The 16,921-nt window shown below is 41.5% G+C and overlaps 1 protein-coding gene across 2 annotated transcripts in view; it reads right to left on the bottom strand.

Moving 5' to 3' along the window:
* Positions 1 to 16,921, bottom strand: part of SLC9B2 (solute carrier family 9 member B2) — a 504,139-nt gene that overhangs the window by 407,845 nt on the left and 79,373 nt on the right. The window contains exon 1 of one of the 2 annotated variants that reach the window (XM_044062121.1): positions 702 to 1,357. The exons of the other annotated variant lie outside the window; for it this stretch is intronic. The gene's annotated coding sequence lies outside the window, so the exon portion shown is untranslated. Of the gene's footprint in view, positions 1 to 701; positions 1,358 to 16,921 lie in introns of those variants that run through there. 2 annotated transcript variants of the gene reach the window in all.

Here is a 16,921-nt window from a genome sequence, read left to right on the forward strand (position 1 = left end):
TTTGTAAAATGTTTAAGTTAGAAATCACAATTGAATAATACTTCTTGTGTCCAAAGTAATGTTGTGCATTCATGCCCGGTGTAAAATTATGTTTTCTCAGTGTGGTTGTATGTTTTTATATTGTCTTGTCTTTTAGCACGGGTTATTACTGAAAAGGGTCCTTGGACCATTCGTCCTACTTAGTTAACAAAATTAAATAAATAAATAAGCTCACCTTCCATAACCAACAATACAGACCCTCTAGTTAATCATACTGCCTTCATTTATTACACATTATGGCAACAAGGACTTAAAAAAAAAAAAAAAAAGACCCAGCCCTGGAAAACAGATAATACATTAAACAGAGGTCCTATCTTCCTGAGTTAGTGGTAGTTCAGGTGGATGTAAAAGATCCCATGGCACTTAGTGAAAAAAGTAGGCGTTCCCCAGTGCCATGGCCGAACAACACCACCTTGGTTATCCCCTGAACTAAACCGGTCAACAAAGTAAAAATAAAGAATATCCAGCTTGTACTGCTACCCACAGGGGTTAAAGGAAAACCAAGCTGCAGCTGCACAAATGTCAAGGGTAGCATAATAAGAAAACAGTAGAATTAGCTACACCTCTAACGTAATGAGCTGCAGGAGTTCCACGGTTAGCATGACAAAATTCAATGTAACTAACTAAATATTATGAAAGAATATGCTTAGAAACAGTCTTACCCATTTCAAACTTTGTAAAGGAAACAGTTGATCATTCTTGTAAAGTGACTTGGTCCTGTCCACAAAGAATCTAAGCAGTCAGTGGATATCCTTAGAGTGAAAGATATATTTCCTTAAATAGAACAATGAGAAACAAACGTGTAGGCTGATAGACTGGATTAATTCAGACATCATACCAACTTCAGGTATGAAAAAGGGTTTGCTTCAAGCATCACCCTCTCACTGTGGAACAGTAAATATGGAGACTTGACAGAAAGCTTGTAGCTCTGAAATTCTTACAGCAGTAAAGGCCACTAAATAGTATCTTCTAGGATAGGTGCTTTAGCACTAATTCGGATCGTTTAAAATGGAAGGGAGTTTGTCTTATATGAAAAATGTCCAAAGGTGCAACAAGGATATAGAATAGGAAGTCTAAGATGAAATGTGCCCCTTAAAAGGGACTTACAGAACAATGTTTTCAGCTGCAAGCATACACATCATCCCATTTATTTATTTGTGTCTCTATCCGGCGATCCTGTTCTTAAAAATAAAGAGGTAGTACGTTATTCTCTTGATTTCTACTGTTTACAGACAAATCCCCTGTAGGCTGTTAGCAACATACAGAAATGATTCAAATTTACACCATCTCACAATTGTGAAACAGCAGCTATTATCTTTTTCACCCCACCCCCATCCCGACGTCAGCGTACCCAACAAATTTGCAACCGCCCACAGTGTGACGTCATCAAAAAGTACGCGAAGCTGGAACTTTTTTTCACGCAAGGTATTTCACAGGGAGTTTATTTTTTTATTGTACCTCTTCCAAAGCTTTGCAAGAAAAGCGCTTTTCTTTCGATAGTACGTTTTCTGAGGTCGCTCTTTGTTTCTTTTTATTAACTTTGTAATCGCCGTTTTGAGTTTTTAAGTTATTTTAGGCTTCGCTTGCGGTTTTGAACTTGTTAAACCTTTGCAAGTGTCCAGAGAGAACGACGCAGCAAATAGCTTTTGGCGGTGAGGCTCGGGGCGGTTGGGGTCGCTAAGAAGAAGTAGTTGTATGGAACGTTGGCATTAAATATAACTGAAGCTTGCGGGGAAAAAAATCCCAATTATTATATGGCTGTCAGTTGTTACTAGAATTACATGTCCAATGTGTACATACTAGTGGCTTTAACTGTAAGGTGAACTTGGAAACAGACTGCTGATGAAAGTAACTGTCTGAGCCTAGTAACATTTGCTCCGTAACATTTACTTCCCTGGTTTTGCAAGAGCAGTGAAGTAATACTTCATTTTTTTACCATTTTATTTATTTTTATTTTACATTTGTTAACCGGGATGGTCCGACTGGACGAGGTCCATTTTCAGCGGAGGCCCGGGGAGAAAAGCTCCACATAAAGACAACTTTACATAACATATAAAAGCATTGTTATCAACAAACATTATTATATCAATAACCCACGCCTGGGTGTGGGTAATGCTAAATACCCCACGGTTGGCGTTTAGCCGAGGACCAAACAATTACACACCCAGGCGGCGGTTATTGCTATATTATACCATGATCCCCAAAGCGTGCGGCTGATTGGCCAGCGCGCCCGTGTAAATTGAGTTATACTAATGGAAAAGGTCGGACTTTTAAATTAGTCTTTTTTTAAAACACTGTCTCGCTATGTTAAATGGGTTTAACATAGAGAGATTATGTTTTAAAAAGCAACTGAGAAAGCAAGATCTTCGTTGCTTTTTTTTAGTGTTTTGCTATGTTAAATGAGTTTAACATAGCGAGGCAGTCGAGGGACCAAACAAAGCCAACCGTGGGTAAATTTAGCATTACCCACACCCAGAAGTGGGTTATTGCTATTATACCATGACATTATTTAAGAAAAACTATTACTTTTCATAAATAATGGCACCTGTTTACTGCCCTTCCGCAGATGTCTGGCATCCGCGGCAGTTCTGATGTACGCTATGTTAAATGAGTTTAACATAGCGCTTATTTTAAAACTGCTAAACTCATTTAACAGGAGATCTTGCTTTCTCGTTGTTTTTAAAAAACTGTCTAAGCTATGTTAAATGGGTTTAACATAGCGAGAGTTTTAAAATAAGCAGCGGAGATCTCCGCCATGTTAAACCCATTTAACATATAGAGAGACACATTGTTAAAATCGAAAGTTAGTGGAAAAAAAAACCGGTAATCGGACCTTTGGCCAATCAGCGTGCACGTTTTGGGGGGATCATGGTATAATATCATTTTTTCTATAGTAGAAAGTTACACTGAGAGAAGAAAAAAAATGATCATATACTTAAGTTAAACTTCATAGATAGTAACAGGCAAAGATAGGTTTCAATGTAGAATGTTATGTTTATTGAGTGTGCAGAGGTAAAAAAATAGGAAGGAAGTATGGATATAGTATTATGTAGTACATGGACACAGCCATGAATCTCTAAGATATGATTTAAGCCTGTTTTTGAATTGTGAGGTATTTGGAGCAGAGATCACAGCTAAGGTGTGGTTATTCCAGCATTTAGCTATAAACTGTGAGAAAAGAGTTTGCCTGCAGTGTTGTTGGCTGTGGAGATATATAGAAGCAATTTACCAGCAGAACGAAGAGGACGGTTTGCTGTATAGTGTGTTACTAGTTGCTTTAGTGCTGGGATTTTGTCTGGGAATTTTATATTATTATATGTGATGACTAGTTGGTGGAAAGTTAGTAGTTGTGAGAATTCCAGCTATTGAAGTTCCCTTTGTGGTAGGCAGTGATGGGTTCTGTAGATGGAACTGGTAGCAAACGTGGCCACTTTATTATAATAAGACTCAAGTTTGTCAAGGTCAGTTTTTTTTTTACTTGGGTCAGTATTGGTGCTGCAGACATTAATGTAGACAGTAGGTGGGATTGGGCTAGGGTGACTCATGCCTGATCTGAAAGAAAGTTTTTGTGTCTATATAGTATACTCATTTTTTGTGGACTTCTTTGATGGTTTGTGAGATATGGATGTCAAAGTGGAGTTTATTTCAGTGCCTAGGAGTTTGGTATGTGGAGAAGGGGAGATTACAGTACCATCTGTGGAAGTGATAGAGAAGGAAAGAGGAGGTTTTTGTGATTTTATTGGGGGTGAACAGGAGTAGTTTGGTTTTATTGGGGTTGAGGATAAGTTGGATATTTGAGATCCAGTTTTCCACTTAGGTAAATGATTCCTGGGTGAGTTGTTGAAGAGTGGTAAGTGATGGGGCTGAGCAGATTAGGTTGGAATCATCTGCATACTGTATGAGTGCAGCATTTTCAGTAGAGCTATGCAGATTGTTGGTGAAAATAGAAAAAAGTGGACCTAGTATGGAGCCTTGGGGTACGCCTATTGTTGTGGGAAGAAGGGGTTCATAGGTTCATACTAGGCTATCTGCCCGAGGGCATTTATAAGCCTAGCCCATTGTTTTGTGGTATGGGGAACTATACCCATTATTTTGCTGTGCCTCTGTCGAGCAGTGACACTGAGGTAATTCCTGGGGTATATCTGCGATCTCCCATCCATTGGTCAAGATTTCTCTTGAACAAGGCCAGTGCTCTGCCTCACATGTACGGGATTTTGTTCCACAGCATAGGAGTCTTTGGGTGATGAATCTATCTCTCCAGCACGTCCTATTAATAGCTGTGTCGAGGTTTAAGTCTCTTGTGGCTCTGATGGATCTAGATTTTTGAGGTGAAGCATATTCATCAAATCTGGGTTTGACATGGCCTTGTATGTTAGGCAAAGGTCACCTCTGAGCACTGAATAGAGCTGGAGTTCTTTCAGTCGGGCAGCATAGGACAGATTTTTGAGACCCTTTATCCTTTTGGTGAGGAACTTTTGTGGCCTCTCCTGCTGCTGCAAGTGTCGGGTCAGATACATTCCGAATGGGGCATTGTACTCAATCATTGGTCTGATGAGTGATGAGTAAATGGAGACTATGACCTCCCTTGATCTAGATGAGAATCCCTTCATGATAAGGTGGGCAATGTAGAAGGACTTCCTAACTACTTTAGCTACATGGGTGTCGAATGACAGACTACTATCAACCTGGGTCCCCAGGTCCCTGATAACTTCTTCTGTGCTCAGTGGATTGCCACCTATTTGGTAGCTAGTAACCTTGTTTTTATGACTATGCATTTTTGGCATTTAACTTCGTGGCTCTGGCACCAGTTATCCGTTTCTGTGAGACCCTTCTGAAGGATATCTGTGTCAGATGTGTTTTCTACTATAGTTTGCAGTCATCTGCAAACTTTGTCAGCCATAACCCTCCTGTGTTTGCTTGTACAAAAGTAGATGCCAAACAAGAGTGGGACACCACTTGTGACAGGCTTTGAGTCTGACATGGCGCCAGCAACTCTGACCCTGTGGGTTCTGTCACTCAGCCAGTTTGCAACCCATCTTGTGATGTATGGGTTAACATTTAAGCTGATGAGTTTTTCAATGATACAGCCAGATCGAGGTAGGCTGTATGGACTGCCTTTCCCTCATCAATGGCTTTGGTGACTGTTTGAAAAAGTCAACCAAGTTTAAAAGGCATGATCTGCCTTTGACAAAGCCAAACTGGGTTGGATCCAAACTCTGCAAATTCCCTATGTCTTTATTTATGAGGTCCATTATGATCCTCTCCATGGCTTTGCAGATAAGGCTTGTCAAGCTAATGGGCGGTAATTTCCAGGGTCTGTGGAGGCACCGCCTTTGTGAAGTGGGACCACAGTTGCAGATCCAGAGGTAAGACTTTGATTAAACAGCTGTCCTAGCTGTGGGTTTAATTCCTCATTGAACACCATCGGGTCCCATGGATGCTGTGTTTTGCTGGAGAGCAGTTCTCACTTGGGCGCTGGAGATGTTTGGGGGCTGCACTCATTTGGTATAGATATCTCTCCTTTGGGGAGGGGAGAAGTTTGCACTGAACCTGTCAGCCAGTATGTTGGCAATATCTGTAGGATCAGTAATCTTCACATCATTTTGAACTAGTTCTGAGCATATCTGGGAGTTTCCTCCTAGGTTTCTAACATAGCTAAAGAAGGCCTTATGATTGTCTTTTGAGTCTTTAGCTATTTTAAATTTGCTTTGGATGATTTTATGAGAGCTCTTAGTTTTTACTTATAGTGATCAAGGGTGTCTTACCTTTTAAGGATTTTGCTCTATCTTGTAGTAGCTTCCTCCTTTTGTTGTAGAGTTTGTTTATGGCTGGGGTCCACCAGACGCCTTTGGTACAAAGAGTCTTTGTTTTGCTTGGGATTGCCTTATCCATGCAGTCCTGCAGGTGCTGGTAGAAGGCGTTTGTAAGTGATTCAGCAGCTTGAGTATTGTCCTGAAAGGAGACCACACTAGTCTTTAGAAGTGTGAAGCTTTTGAGAAGTTCTTTACTGTGGTCTTTTTATTTCAGGTGGGGTGGGATGAGGACCTCCAGCGAGATTAGTTTGTGATCTGATCTCACCAGTGAGGGGTATACTTCGGTGTTGAACATTGTGCTCCCATGTTCGTGATGATGAGATCAAGTATGTTATCTCCTCTTGTGGGGATGGTGACTAGTTGTTCCATGGCATTTGAGTTTATGAATTCCAGGAACTTTTGGGCTAGGGTGTTTGGGCTTGAGTAGTGTTCCCAGTCTATATTAGGGTAATTGAAGTCACCTAGTATGATGGTGTTTGGTGATACATTTATCCCTCTAGTGTTTTCAGGAAGGCCATGTGAGTTTCCTGAGTTTGTGAGGGTGGCCTGTAACATGCTACAATTTGCAGAGCAGTCTTGCCTATGGTTAATTGCACCTGGATGGTCTCCATGCATCGTGCATTGCCACCAGTCTTGAGGTGTGGGTGTCCTTGATGAATATGGATACCCCCTCCTTTCTTGGTATTGTCCGGATTTTGGGGCGACGCATGATATGAGGTAAAACCTGATAGCGCTGGGGTGCTCTCAGGAGCCTTGAACCAGGTTTCTGTCACAGCACAGACATCGATGTTCTCCATACTGAGAAGGGCCTGCATTTTGAGATTTAGACTTCTGGCATTGAGCAGCATTACCCTTAGTTTTTTCCTTTTTGTGTTCTAGGGTGGTAGGTTTAGAATTTGAGCCTTGCCTAAAAAGGCACTATGGGGTGGCAAGAGCCTTTGCCAATATCGCGTGGCTTGTCCAGCATGTCATCCCAGGCAGACAGATACTGGATCCCCTTTGAATGACACCAGTGTTTAAGCCAATTGTTAAAGCTGATCATCTTATCTCTGTATTGTGGCATCATTCTTGGTGAAGGTAGGATACTGCTCAAGGTCAGGGTCATACCTGCCTGGGCTACATAATCAGAGAGCTCCTCAATGTCTCTTTTCATGTAGTCCCTCAGGTCATTTACACCAGCGTGGACAATGACTGAGTCATATTTGTACCTGCTGTTGAGAGACCTGAGTGCTCCGACAGGCATCTTACTGTGACCTTCTCCTTACTCAGTCTGGTGGCGGGACATCAGTGTGTCTGACTATGGAGTCACCAATGACTAGTGTGTCTGGCATTGTGTTTGGCCTTAAGGGCTGTGACTGTTTGACACTCTGACTGTGAGGTCTATGTGTTGCGGGTGTTGTGTTCTGAGGTGGTGGTTGTTTGGGTGTCTGCTTTGGTGGCCTCTGCTGTTTTGGTAGATTTTGATCAGAGCCTCCAGTATGTCTTTGTGTGTTTATGTGTATGATTTGAGGTTGTAATGGTACTATGTGAGACTGGGTCTATAGTGTGTGGTAACCTTCTCCTCCTGACTGGTCTTGCCAGTCCTATGTTGAAGAGCTCAGCCTCCAGTTTGGCCGTATAGTTGCATCTCGCATGTATTTGTGTTTTGTGGGAGGAGGAAAGGGTTGTCTGTGTACATGAGGCAATTGAAACATTGGCTCAATATTGGCAGGTTCACCAGCTGAGTAGGAGAGGACACTAGCAACTGATCCCTCGACATGCTAGAAGGGTAGCGAAAAACTTTAAAAAAGATTAGAAATGGGGGTTGACTTTTTACTATCTATGATCAAGGTAATAAGTACTGTAGGAGCAAGTGCTAGGTTTAATAGATAGAGAATAGTCTACTTGGAGTCAAGTAGAGTTGATCTTTTAGTTATAGGATTGATTTGATCAGTAGTATAGTTCGAGGAAGGTAGTTTTAAGGGAAAATTTGAAGAGTGGACTTTAGGTAGCCGAATAGTTTAAACCTGCTTAACCGGCACTGCCCTAGTGTGCAACAGTGGCAGCTCTTTTATACCAGGGGCTGGAAAAGCTAGAAACTGGCCCAAAACGACCAATAAACTACTAGTTACTGGCTGAAACCTCACAAAACTGGACAAAGGCAGCTCAATGCTTCCCACTCCCACTGGTAACTTCCCCAAATAAGGCAAGGAAACAGTACACAGGAACTACAACCAAAGCCCAGGAATCAGCAACTCTGAAACTGGACTAAACTAGTAAAGCAGGAAAGCAAGGTAGCTTCCCTTCCCCCAAATAAGGCAAGGAAACAGTACACAGGAACTACAACCAAAGCCCAGGAATCAGCAACTCTGAAACTGGACTAAACTAGTAAAGCAGGAAAAACAAGAGATATTTTTTTCTTTTTTTTCACAAAACAGGTACAGCAAACACTTATAAATGCTATGAATCAGCTACTACAGCTTACCCAGAAGAATTTGCTACAAATACAGTCAAATAGTAACAAACAAGGATTCCAAGTGCAATATTAAGTTAAATGCAGTAAAAACAGCTTCAATGTAACAGAAAGGCAGGTGAAATACAGTTGCTAGGTATTCAGATGTGGAAAGCAACAAAAAATATACTTAGTATCAAGAAAAGTCAGCTCTCTGCAGCCTGGATTACTCTGCTGGCCGTCTGTGCTGAGTAGGTACAAGCTGAAAGTTTTATACCAGGGGCTGGAAAAAGCTAGAAACTGGCCAAAGCGACCAATAAACTACTAGTTACTGGCTGAAACCTCACAAAACTGGACAAAGGCAGCTCAATGCTTCCCACTCCCACTGGTAAGCAAGGTAGCTTCCCTTCCCCAAATAAGGCAAGGAAACAGTACACAGGAACTACAACCAAAGCCCAGGAATCAGCAACTCTGAAACTGGACTAAACTAGTAAAGCAGGAAAGCAAGGTAGCTTCCTTCCCCAAATAAGGCAAGGAAACAGTACACAGGAACTACAACCAAAGCCCAGGAATCAGCAACTCTGAAACTGGACTAAACTAGTAAAGCAGGAAAAACAAGAGATATTTTTAAAACAGGCAGAAACAGGTACAGCAAACACTTATAAATGCTATGAATCAGCTACTACAGCTTACACAGAAGAATTTGCTACAAATACAGTCAAATAGTAACAAACAAGGATTCCAAGTGCAATATTAAGTTAAATGCAGTAAAAACAGCTTCAATGTAACAGAAAGGCAGGCGAAATACAGTTGCTAGGTATTCAGATGTGGAAAGCAACAAAAAATATACTTAGTATCAAGAAAAGTCGCTTATTCAGCTCTCTGCAGCCTGGATTACTCTGCTGGCCCACGTGGAGTCTGAGTGATAGTGTGCCTTGCCATTTGACAGCTTGCTGTCTGTTGGAGAGGTAGCTTTTGAACCAGGCAATAGTGTTTGGGGCAAAGGATAAGGAGGTAAGAGAATCTATTAGCAGGGGGTGAGAGACCATGTCAAAGGCCTTTGAGAGGTCTAGGAATGTGGCGGATACAAAGTTATTATTTCTATGTTGATTAACCAGGTTAGTGAAAGAGAGAAGAGCGGTAGTTGTACTATGATGTGGGCGGAAGCCGTGTTGTGTGCTGGAGAGAAGGTTATTTGTATTTAGGAAGTGCATGACCTGGGAATGGATGCATTTCTCAAGTATCTTAGATATGGGAGGCAAGATGGCAATGGGGCTATAGAGAAATCATAAGAGTTGCCACCTTTATGAAGGGGAATAATATATGAAATTTTCCATATCTGTGGGATATAGGCTTCCTGGATGGAGCGGTTTATAAGGATGGAGACTGGGTAGGATAAGGAGTTAGCGGCTAATTTTAGGAAGGACGCTGGTAGTCCATCAGCGGCAAGAGATGTGGGTTTTAGTTTTAAGTGAGATTTTTTGATTGAGGAGGTTGGAACCGTTGAGGGCATAAAAGAGGATGTTGTATCTGTAGTTAATTTTGGTGGGGGTGAGTAGCTATTTTTAGATAGTTGAGTGGATAATGTCTTGATTGATCCAGTAAAAGTGGTGGTTAAATTGGGAGGCTGTGTCAGTATTATCATTAGTGGAGGTGGGAGATGGAGTGGTGGTTTTTCCAGGTTTTAATAGTGAGTTTATTGCATGCCAGAACTTCTGGGGGGTTTTGGGGTGTTTGGTTTGGATATTTAAGAAGTGGTTTTGCTTATCCAGTATTATTAGCTTGATTCCTGAGTTGTTGGTAGGTTTATCTGGATAGTGTAGTTTTATCTTTTTTCCAGGTTTTCCATGCTTTGTCTCAAGTTTTTAGTAAGGCTCTAGTGGACCTACTAAGCCAAGGAGCAAAGTTAACTTTAGCTCTAATCTTTCTTATGGGGGCTATTAGATTAAGGATATAAGTAAGAGTACTATTGAAATAGTCAACAGCTTGGTCTAGTTCAAGGGTGCGTAATGGCTCCCAGTTGCATTTCTTTAGGGTATTGTTAACATCATCTGGGTTAATATTGCGATCATCTCTGACTTGTTTAATAACTATGGGTTTGGGTATGTTAGAGTGTTTACGAAGGAGGAATGTGGGGAGGTGATCACTTAGACTATCTGGTAAACAGCCTGTCTGATAAACAGCCTGTCTGATAATTATGTTCAGGGTAGTTTACCAGTGTCCAATCCAGTAACGAGTTCTTTTGGGATTTTTTATCTACTCTAGTGGGCTCATTTATGAGTTGAGAAAAACCATATAAATTGATATGGTTAGTGGGTTTTTGGAGTTACAAGTTAGTCAATCTAGGTTCAGGTCTCCTAATAGAATGGTCTCTTGAGGGAGGTTTTTATTAGTCCATTGCAAGATGTTTTCAATTGTTGGGGAGTTGTTACCTGGAGGGATGTAGGCACAGAGAATGTTGATACTTTTATTCTTATTTAGGAGTAGAACAGTGCCCAGGGTTTCGGCGTTATTAAATTTAGGTAGGGGAGTTTGCAGAGGCTGTACAGTAAGTGTATTTTTATAGAGAATTGCAATACCTCCTCCCTTTTTACCTAGTCTATCTTGTCCCAATCTGATGTCTGCGGTGTAACAGTAAAGTGGTTGTAAATGATGGTTGCAGAGGTCATTTGTAATATGTGACTTAATCCTGCTGTTGGTTGGTATGGCGTGCATGGGTTAGTGTCAGGCAATCTGTTGTTTAACTGACATTGCTATTGCCTATGGTTCTGCGTGTGTGTGTGTGTGTGTGTGTGTGTGTGTGTGTGTGTGTGTGTGTGTTTATGGGGGGGTTTAGTCTGAAAGTACCAAGCTGGCTATAATTACTTTCAAAGCGTCTTCATTCCACACCTTAGTTGCCTTCCTTTGGTTGACTGGCAGGGCAGGATGTATGTGGAAGTAACCAACATTGCCTTCTCACACTGCATATCTTTGGTTAGTCCTTGGTTGTGGCTTCTAATGTGTGAAGTTTGCATGACCTCCCTGTGTTTGTTTGAGTTTCTCTGTCTTTTGGTTTCCTGCTACATCCATGGCACATCATCATCTTCTTTCAGCTGTTCCCATTAGGGGTCACCACAGTGGATCATCTGTTTCCATTTCTTCCTGTCCTCTGCATCATGCTCTTTCACACCAACCGCTTGCATGTCCTCTCACCACATCCATAAACCTCATCTTAGGCCTTCCTCTTTTCCTGTTAACCTGGCAGCTCCATCCTTAGCATCCTTTTCCCAATATGCCCAACTTCCCTCCTCAGCACATGTCCAAACCAATGCAATCTCGCCTCTCTTGCTTTGTCTCCAAACTGTCCAACCTGAGCCGACCCTCTAATATACTGATTCCTAATCCTGTCCACCCTATTCACACCCAGTGCAAATCTTAACATCTTTAACTCTGCCACATCCAGCTCTGACTCCTGCCTTTTCGACAATGCTACCGTCTCCAACCCATATAACATAGTTGGTCTCACTACCCTCTTGTAGACCTTCCCTTTCACTCTTATTGGTACCCGTCTGTCACAAATCACTCCCTGACACTTCTACACCCATTCCACCCTGCCTGTACTCTCTTCTTCACCTCTCTTCCACACTCGCCATTACTCTCAACTGTTGATCCCAAGTACAACTCGTCCACCTTTACCAACTCTACTCCCTTCACCATTCCTCTACCCTCCCTCTCATTTACACACATATATTCTGTTTAGCCCTGCTGACCTTCATTCCTCTCCTCTCTAAAGCATATCTCCACCTCTCCAGCATCTCCTCAACCTGGTCCCTTCTCTCACTACATATCACAATGTCATCTGCAAACATCATGGTCCATGGGGCCTCCTGTCTCATCTGTCAACCTGTCCATCACCACTGCAAATCACACCTCCACCTTAAACGTATGTCACTCCCACCGCAGTCCTCACCAGTGTCGCATTACCCTTATACATACCCTGTACCACTCTTGCATACTTCTCTGCCACTCCCGACTTCCTCATACAATACCACAACTCCTCTCTAGGCACCCTGTCATATGCTTTCTGTAAGTCCACAAAGACAATGCAACTCCTTCTGACCGTCTCTGTATTTCTCAAACAACACTCTTAAGAGCAAATATTGCATCTGTAGTGCTCTTTCCTGGCATGAAACCATACTGCTGATCACTAATCATCACCTCCCTTCTTAACCTAGCTTCCACTACTCTTTCCCATAACTTCAAGCTGTGACTGATCAATTTTATCCCTCTGTAGTTACTGCAGCTCTGCACATCACCCTTATTCTTAAAGATAGGTACCAAAACACTTTTTCTCCACTCCTCGGGCATCCTCTGACTTTCCAAAATTTCATTAAACAATCTGGGTAATAATTCCATTGCTATTTCTCCTAAGCACCTCCATGCTTCCACTGGTATGTCATCTGGGCCAACAGCCTTTCCATTCTTCATCCTCTTCATAGCTGTCCTTACTTCCTCCTTGCTAATCTGCTTCACTTCCTGATTCACTATCCCCACATCTTCCAACCTTCTGTCTCATTCTCTTCATTCATCAGCCCTTCAAAGTACTCTCCATCTACTCAACACACTCTCCTCACTTGTGAGTATGTTTCCCTCACTGTCCTTTATCACCCTTACCTGCTGCACATCTTTCCCAGCTCTGTCCCTCTGTCTAGCCAATTGGTACAGGTCCTTTTCTCCTTCTTTAGTGTCCAATCTCTCATACAACTCTCTATATGCCTTATCCTTAGCCTTCGCCACCTCTCTTTTTGCCATGCGCCTCATCTCCTTATACTCATGTCTACTTTCTTCATCTCTTTGACAATCCCACTTCTTCTTCGCCAGCCTCTTCCTCTGTATACTCTCCTGTACTTCCTCATTCCACCACCATGTCTCCTTGTCCTCCTTCCTCTGTCCAGATGTCACACCAGGCACCTTCCTAGCAAGTCTCCCTTACTAGCTCTGCTGTAGTTACCCAGCTATTCGGTAACTCTTCATTGCCTCCCAGTGCCCATCTTAACTCTTCCCTGAACTCCACCTCACAATCACCCTTTTTTAACTTCCACCATTTAATCCTTGGCACTGCTTTCACACTCCTCCTCCACTTCTTAATCACCAACATCATCCTGCAGACTACCATTCTATGCTGCTTAACTACACTTTCCCCAGTCACCACTTTATAGTCTCCAATCTCCTTCATTGTAAATTATCTTCTCTCTAAATTGCTTGTATGGAAGTAAGCATTGCATCCATGTTGTTGTGTTGTGTCTTTTGGCTTATCCCGGTTAGGGGTCGCCACAGCGGAACTCCGGTCCGCTAATGTTTGGTAGTGGATTTTTAGGTGCCGGGTTACCAGCCCTCACGCACAAACTTCAATGAAGGCACGCCCATTCACGCATGCCTCCACACAGAAGACGCTCTAGCTGAGAATCGAACAGGACAACGTCTTGCTGTGAGGTGACTACGCTGCCGCAGCTGTGATAAGCTGTGTTTGTCAAGGGCAGTGTGCAACTGTGTGCTTGTGTAAAAGAAAAATTGCAATACCAACACAGTCCTGGCATTTAGGGTTAGTGTCAGAGTGTGTGTTGAAATGTAATAGCACTCATTTTTATCTGTGTAGACACAATAGTTCCTGTCATGTACATAACTGTGTAAGTGATCATTACTACAGTGGCTCACTGAGTGACATTGCCATTAGTCAACACACGTCTTTGGTTAGCCCTTTTCTTTGGCTTTTATTGTATGGAGCCTGCAAACTCTTCTTGTGTCTGTTTACCCATGTACTGGGGTTTTCTGCATCCCAATAGCATGATATAGGTGAACTGCCTTACCAACAAATTGCATGTAGCTAAGCATGTGTGTGTGCATGAGTATGCTTGTCAGGGGCAGTGTGACTATGTGTGTGTTTGTGACAAAAATCAGTCTATGTAGTGGTACACCTGGTTTCAGGGACAACGTCAATGTGTGTGTGAATACTAACAACCATATGTGTGTGACAGCATGTCTTCAAAAGTATGAGCGGCTTCAGGAAAAGTGTGTGTGTGTGTGTTTGAGTGTATGCAGAAGGGTGTGTGTGTGTGTGTTCGCTCTTCCAGAGTTGTTTCAGTAAGAGGGATAGGTAGGATAGGGTGTATGTGTGTGGGGGTGTCACACTTCCACATTTCTCTAGACTTGTGTGTGTGTGTGTGTGTGTGTTCGCTCCTCTTCCAGAGTTGTCTCAGAAGGAGGGATAGGTAGGATAGGGTGTATGAGTGTGGGGGTGTCGCACTTCCACATTTCTCTAGACTAACAAGCAAATCCTGCAGTTATTTTGTTTGGGAGGGGGGATGCTGGACACCAGAGATACTCTTCATATCATGCCATAAAGGTACTTAAAATGAAAATAGAAAAGGCAGAGGAGGGGACTACACACCAGGGATACTCCTTATATTGTGCCCTAAAGACGCTTAAGTTTCAAATTCTGTACCCTCAGTACTTACCTGGAATTGTTATATTACACACTGTTGAGAATGAGGGGTAGTACAGGAGCACAGAAGAGTACTGTCAAGCTACTGGCCCACATTCAAATTCAGAGGGAAGTCATGTTTATATGTAAAGTGTATAGCATTAATGACCGCAATTTGTGCTTAGAACTGCAGCAGCTGGTGCAGAATGCACCCCACAGGTAAGCTTTTTTTTTTGTGTGTTTTTGTCCAGTGCTTCTTTTTCCAAGGCAGATGTAGTTATGATAATCGCAGAATGATAAGAGCGCCATTAAGCTAAGTAGCCAATTACTGAATCTGCTAATCCTTTGCTCAATTCTTAATGTACATATACACATTTTTTCTGCTTTCACACCCTCATTATCATGTCCACCGTGTGCTTTTACAGCCTGTTGTGTTACTTGCTGTAACTACTGATTTGGTGGTGGGGAGGTGTTTGTGGGGTCACGGTTATACAGTGTTTGAATAAAGCCACATTTATTACACGTTTTATTGTTCTTTTCTTAATTTATGTTTATATTTAGTATGACCATCTGTAGTAACATATATAAAAATATTTGTATCAGTGATTTTACTTGTATGTGTGTAGTGGGGGGCAGCTGTGGTTGTATATGCATGGATGCAGGATTATATGCATGCCTGTACTGTGCCACTTGACATGAGTAATGTACTCGTATGTAATGTAATTACATTACAAATGTTATGATATAGTTATGCCTTAAATCATTCTATCCTTAGTCTTGTTTTTTATAGCCTACTATGTTACTAGTAGAACTAGACTTGTACATTTTAAATTTGTTTGTTTTTCTCTCTTGAAATGTAAGACTGTTAAGTTTCTGAAATGTTATTGCCTTGTCACTATTGTACCACTTAAAAATCTATGTAGAAAATCTTTGATGTATTGTTAAATATTTTTACTTTATGTATATGTATATTCAACACTGTAATTTTTACTGTACTGGAGCTTTTCTCCCCGGGCCTCTACTGTAAACGGATATATATCCAGCTAGCATAGCTCTCAACCTTCCATGTCCAAAATGAGGAACACTAGCCCTCATAATGTGGAACAAATGGGCAAAATGTGGAACACATACTAATGGCTTACTAACAACTTCAACTAGGAAGTTCATAGGATGGTTAAAATATGCTGGTTTTACTTATAAAGATGATCTTTTAATGAATTAATATAATCTATTTCTATTTACAATGGATTTCACTTAAAAAAATTACTAATACTGAATGTGTGACAGTCTTTCAATGTGGGACTTTGAGGGAACTTCGAGGAACATGAACTTTTTAAGACCCCAAATGAGGTACGTTCCTCGTAATGAGGTACACTTGAGAGGTATGCCAGCTAGACTAGCCCGGTCAACAAATGTAAAATAAAATAAAATAAATAAATAAATAAATTTAATGTAGTAGGTGTGGCCATCTTTCCAGTCAGAAGTACCCACCAGCATTGAGTATGGTATTTTTTCATTATCCCTGTGAGTGCCTGGTGTTCTTGGATCTGTGATCTGATGTGATGTTATGAACCTAGATTTTCTTTTAATTAATCTCCTTAGTTTGATTTGAATAGAGAAATGCCGTGGAGGTGTACAGGAGTCTGGGAGAGTATGGAAAGATTTATATTCAGGGGAAAGATTGGAGAAAAAATAGTATGATAGGCAGCTATAACTAATTAGGAGTAAATTGGGGCAGTACTGTTTCACAAAAAGAGTAGTAGGGAAATTTAAAACAGATTATCTGATCAAGATCTCAAACTTGGCATAATAAACTGCTTTAAAATAGCATGTAAATGACAGAATAGTAGTGGGAGTGAAATAGGCAGAGCAAAAGGTAATGTTGAACTGATGGAGAAACTTGACAGACCTGTTTTTTTTCTCTCTTCTGTTGGCATGCTAGTATACTCATTCATTCTGTACATTTCATTTAATTCCTCAGAAATTATTCTGTTCAGGCACCCTTCATCCATAGATGTAATACACACAAGGGCCAGCTCTTAAAAACTTACTTTCAGAGTAAGTGACTTGTTCTGGTATAAGGCTGCTTTATAGATTAGCCTTATACCAGAGTAAGTGACTTACAATGAGAGCAGTCTCTTGGAATCGGCCAAAAGTTTTACCTCAAAGAGCTATTTT

Source organism: Protopterus annectens, chromosome 2.part1 (assembly GCF_019279795.1).
Source record: "Protopterus annectens isolate FY-2018-M chromosome 2.part1, PAN1.0, whole genome shotgun sequence".
NCBI lineage: Eukaryota > Metazoa > Chordata > Ceratodontiformes > Protopteridae > Protopterus > Protopterus annectens.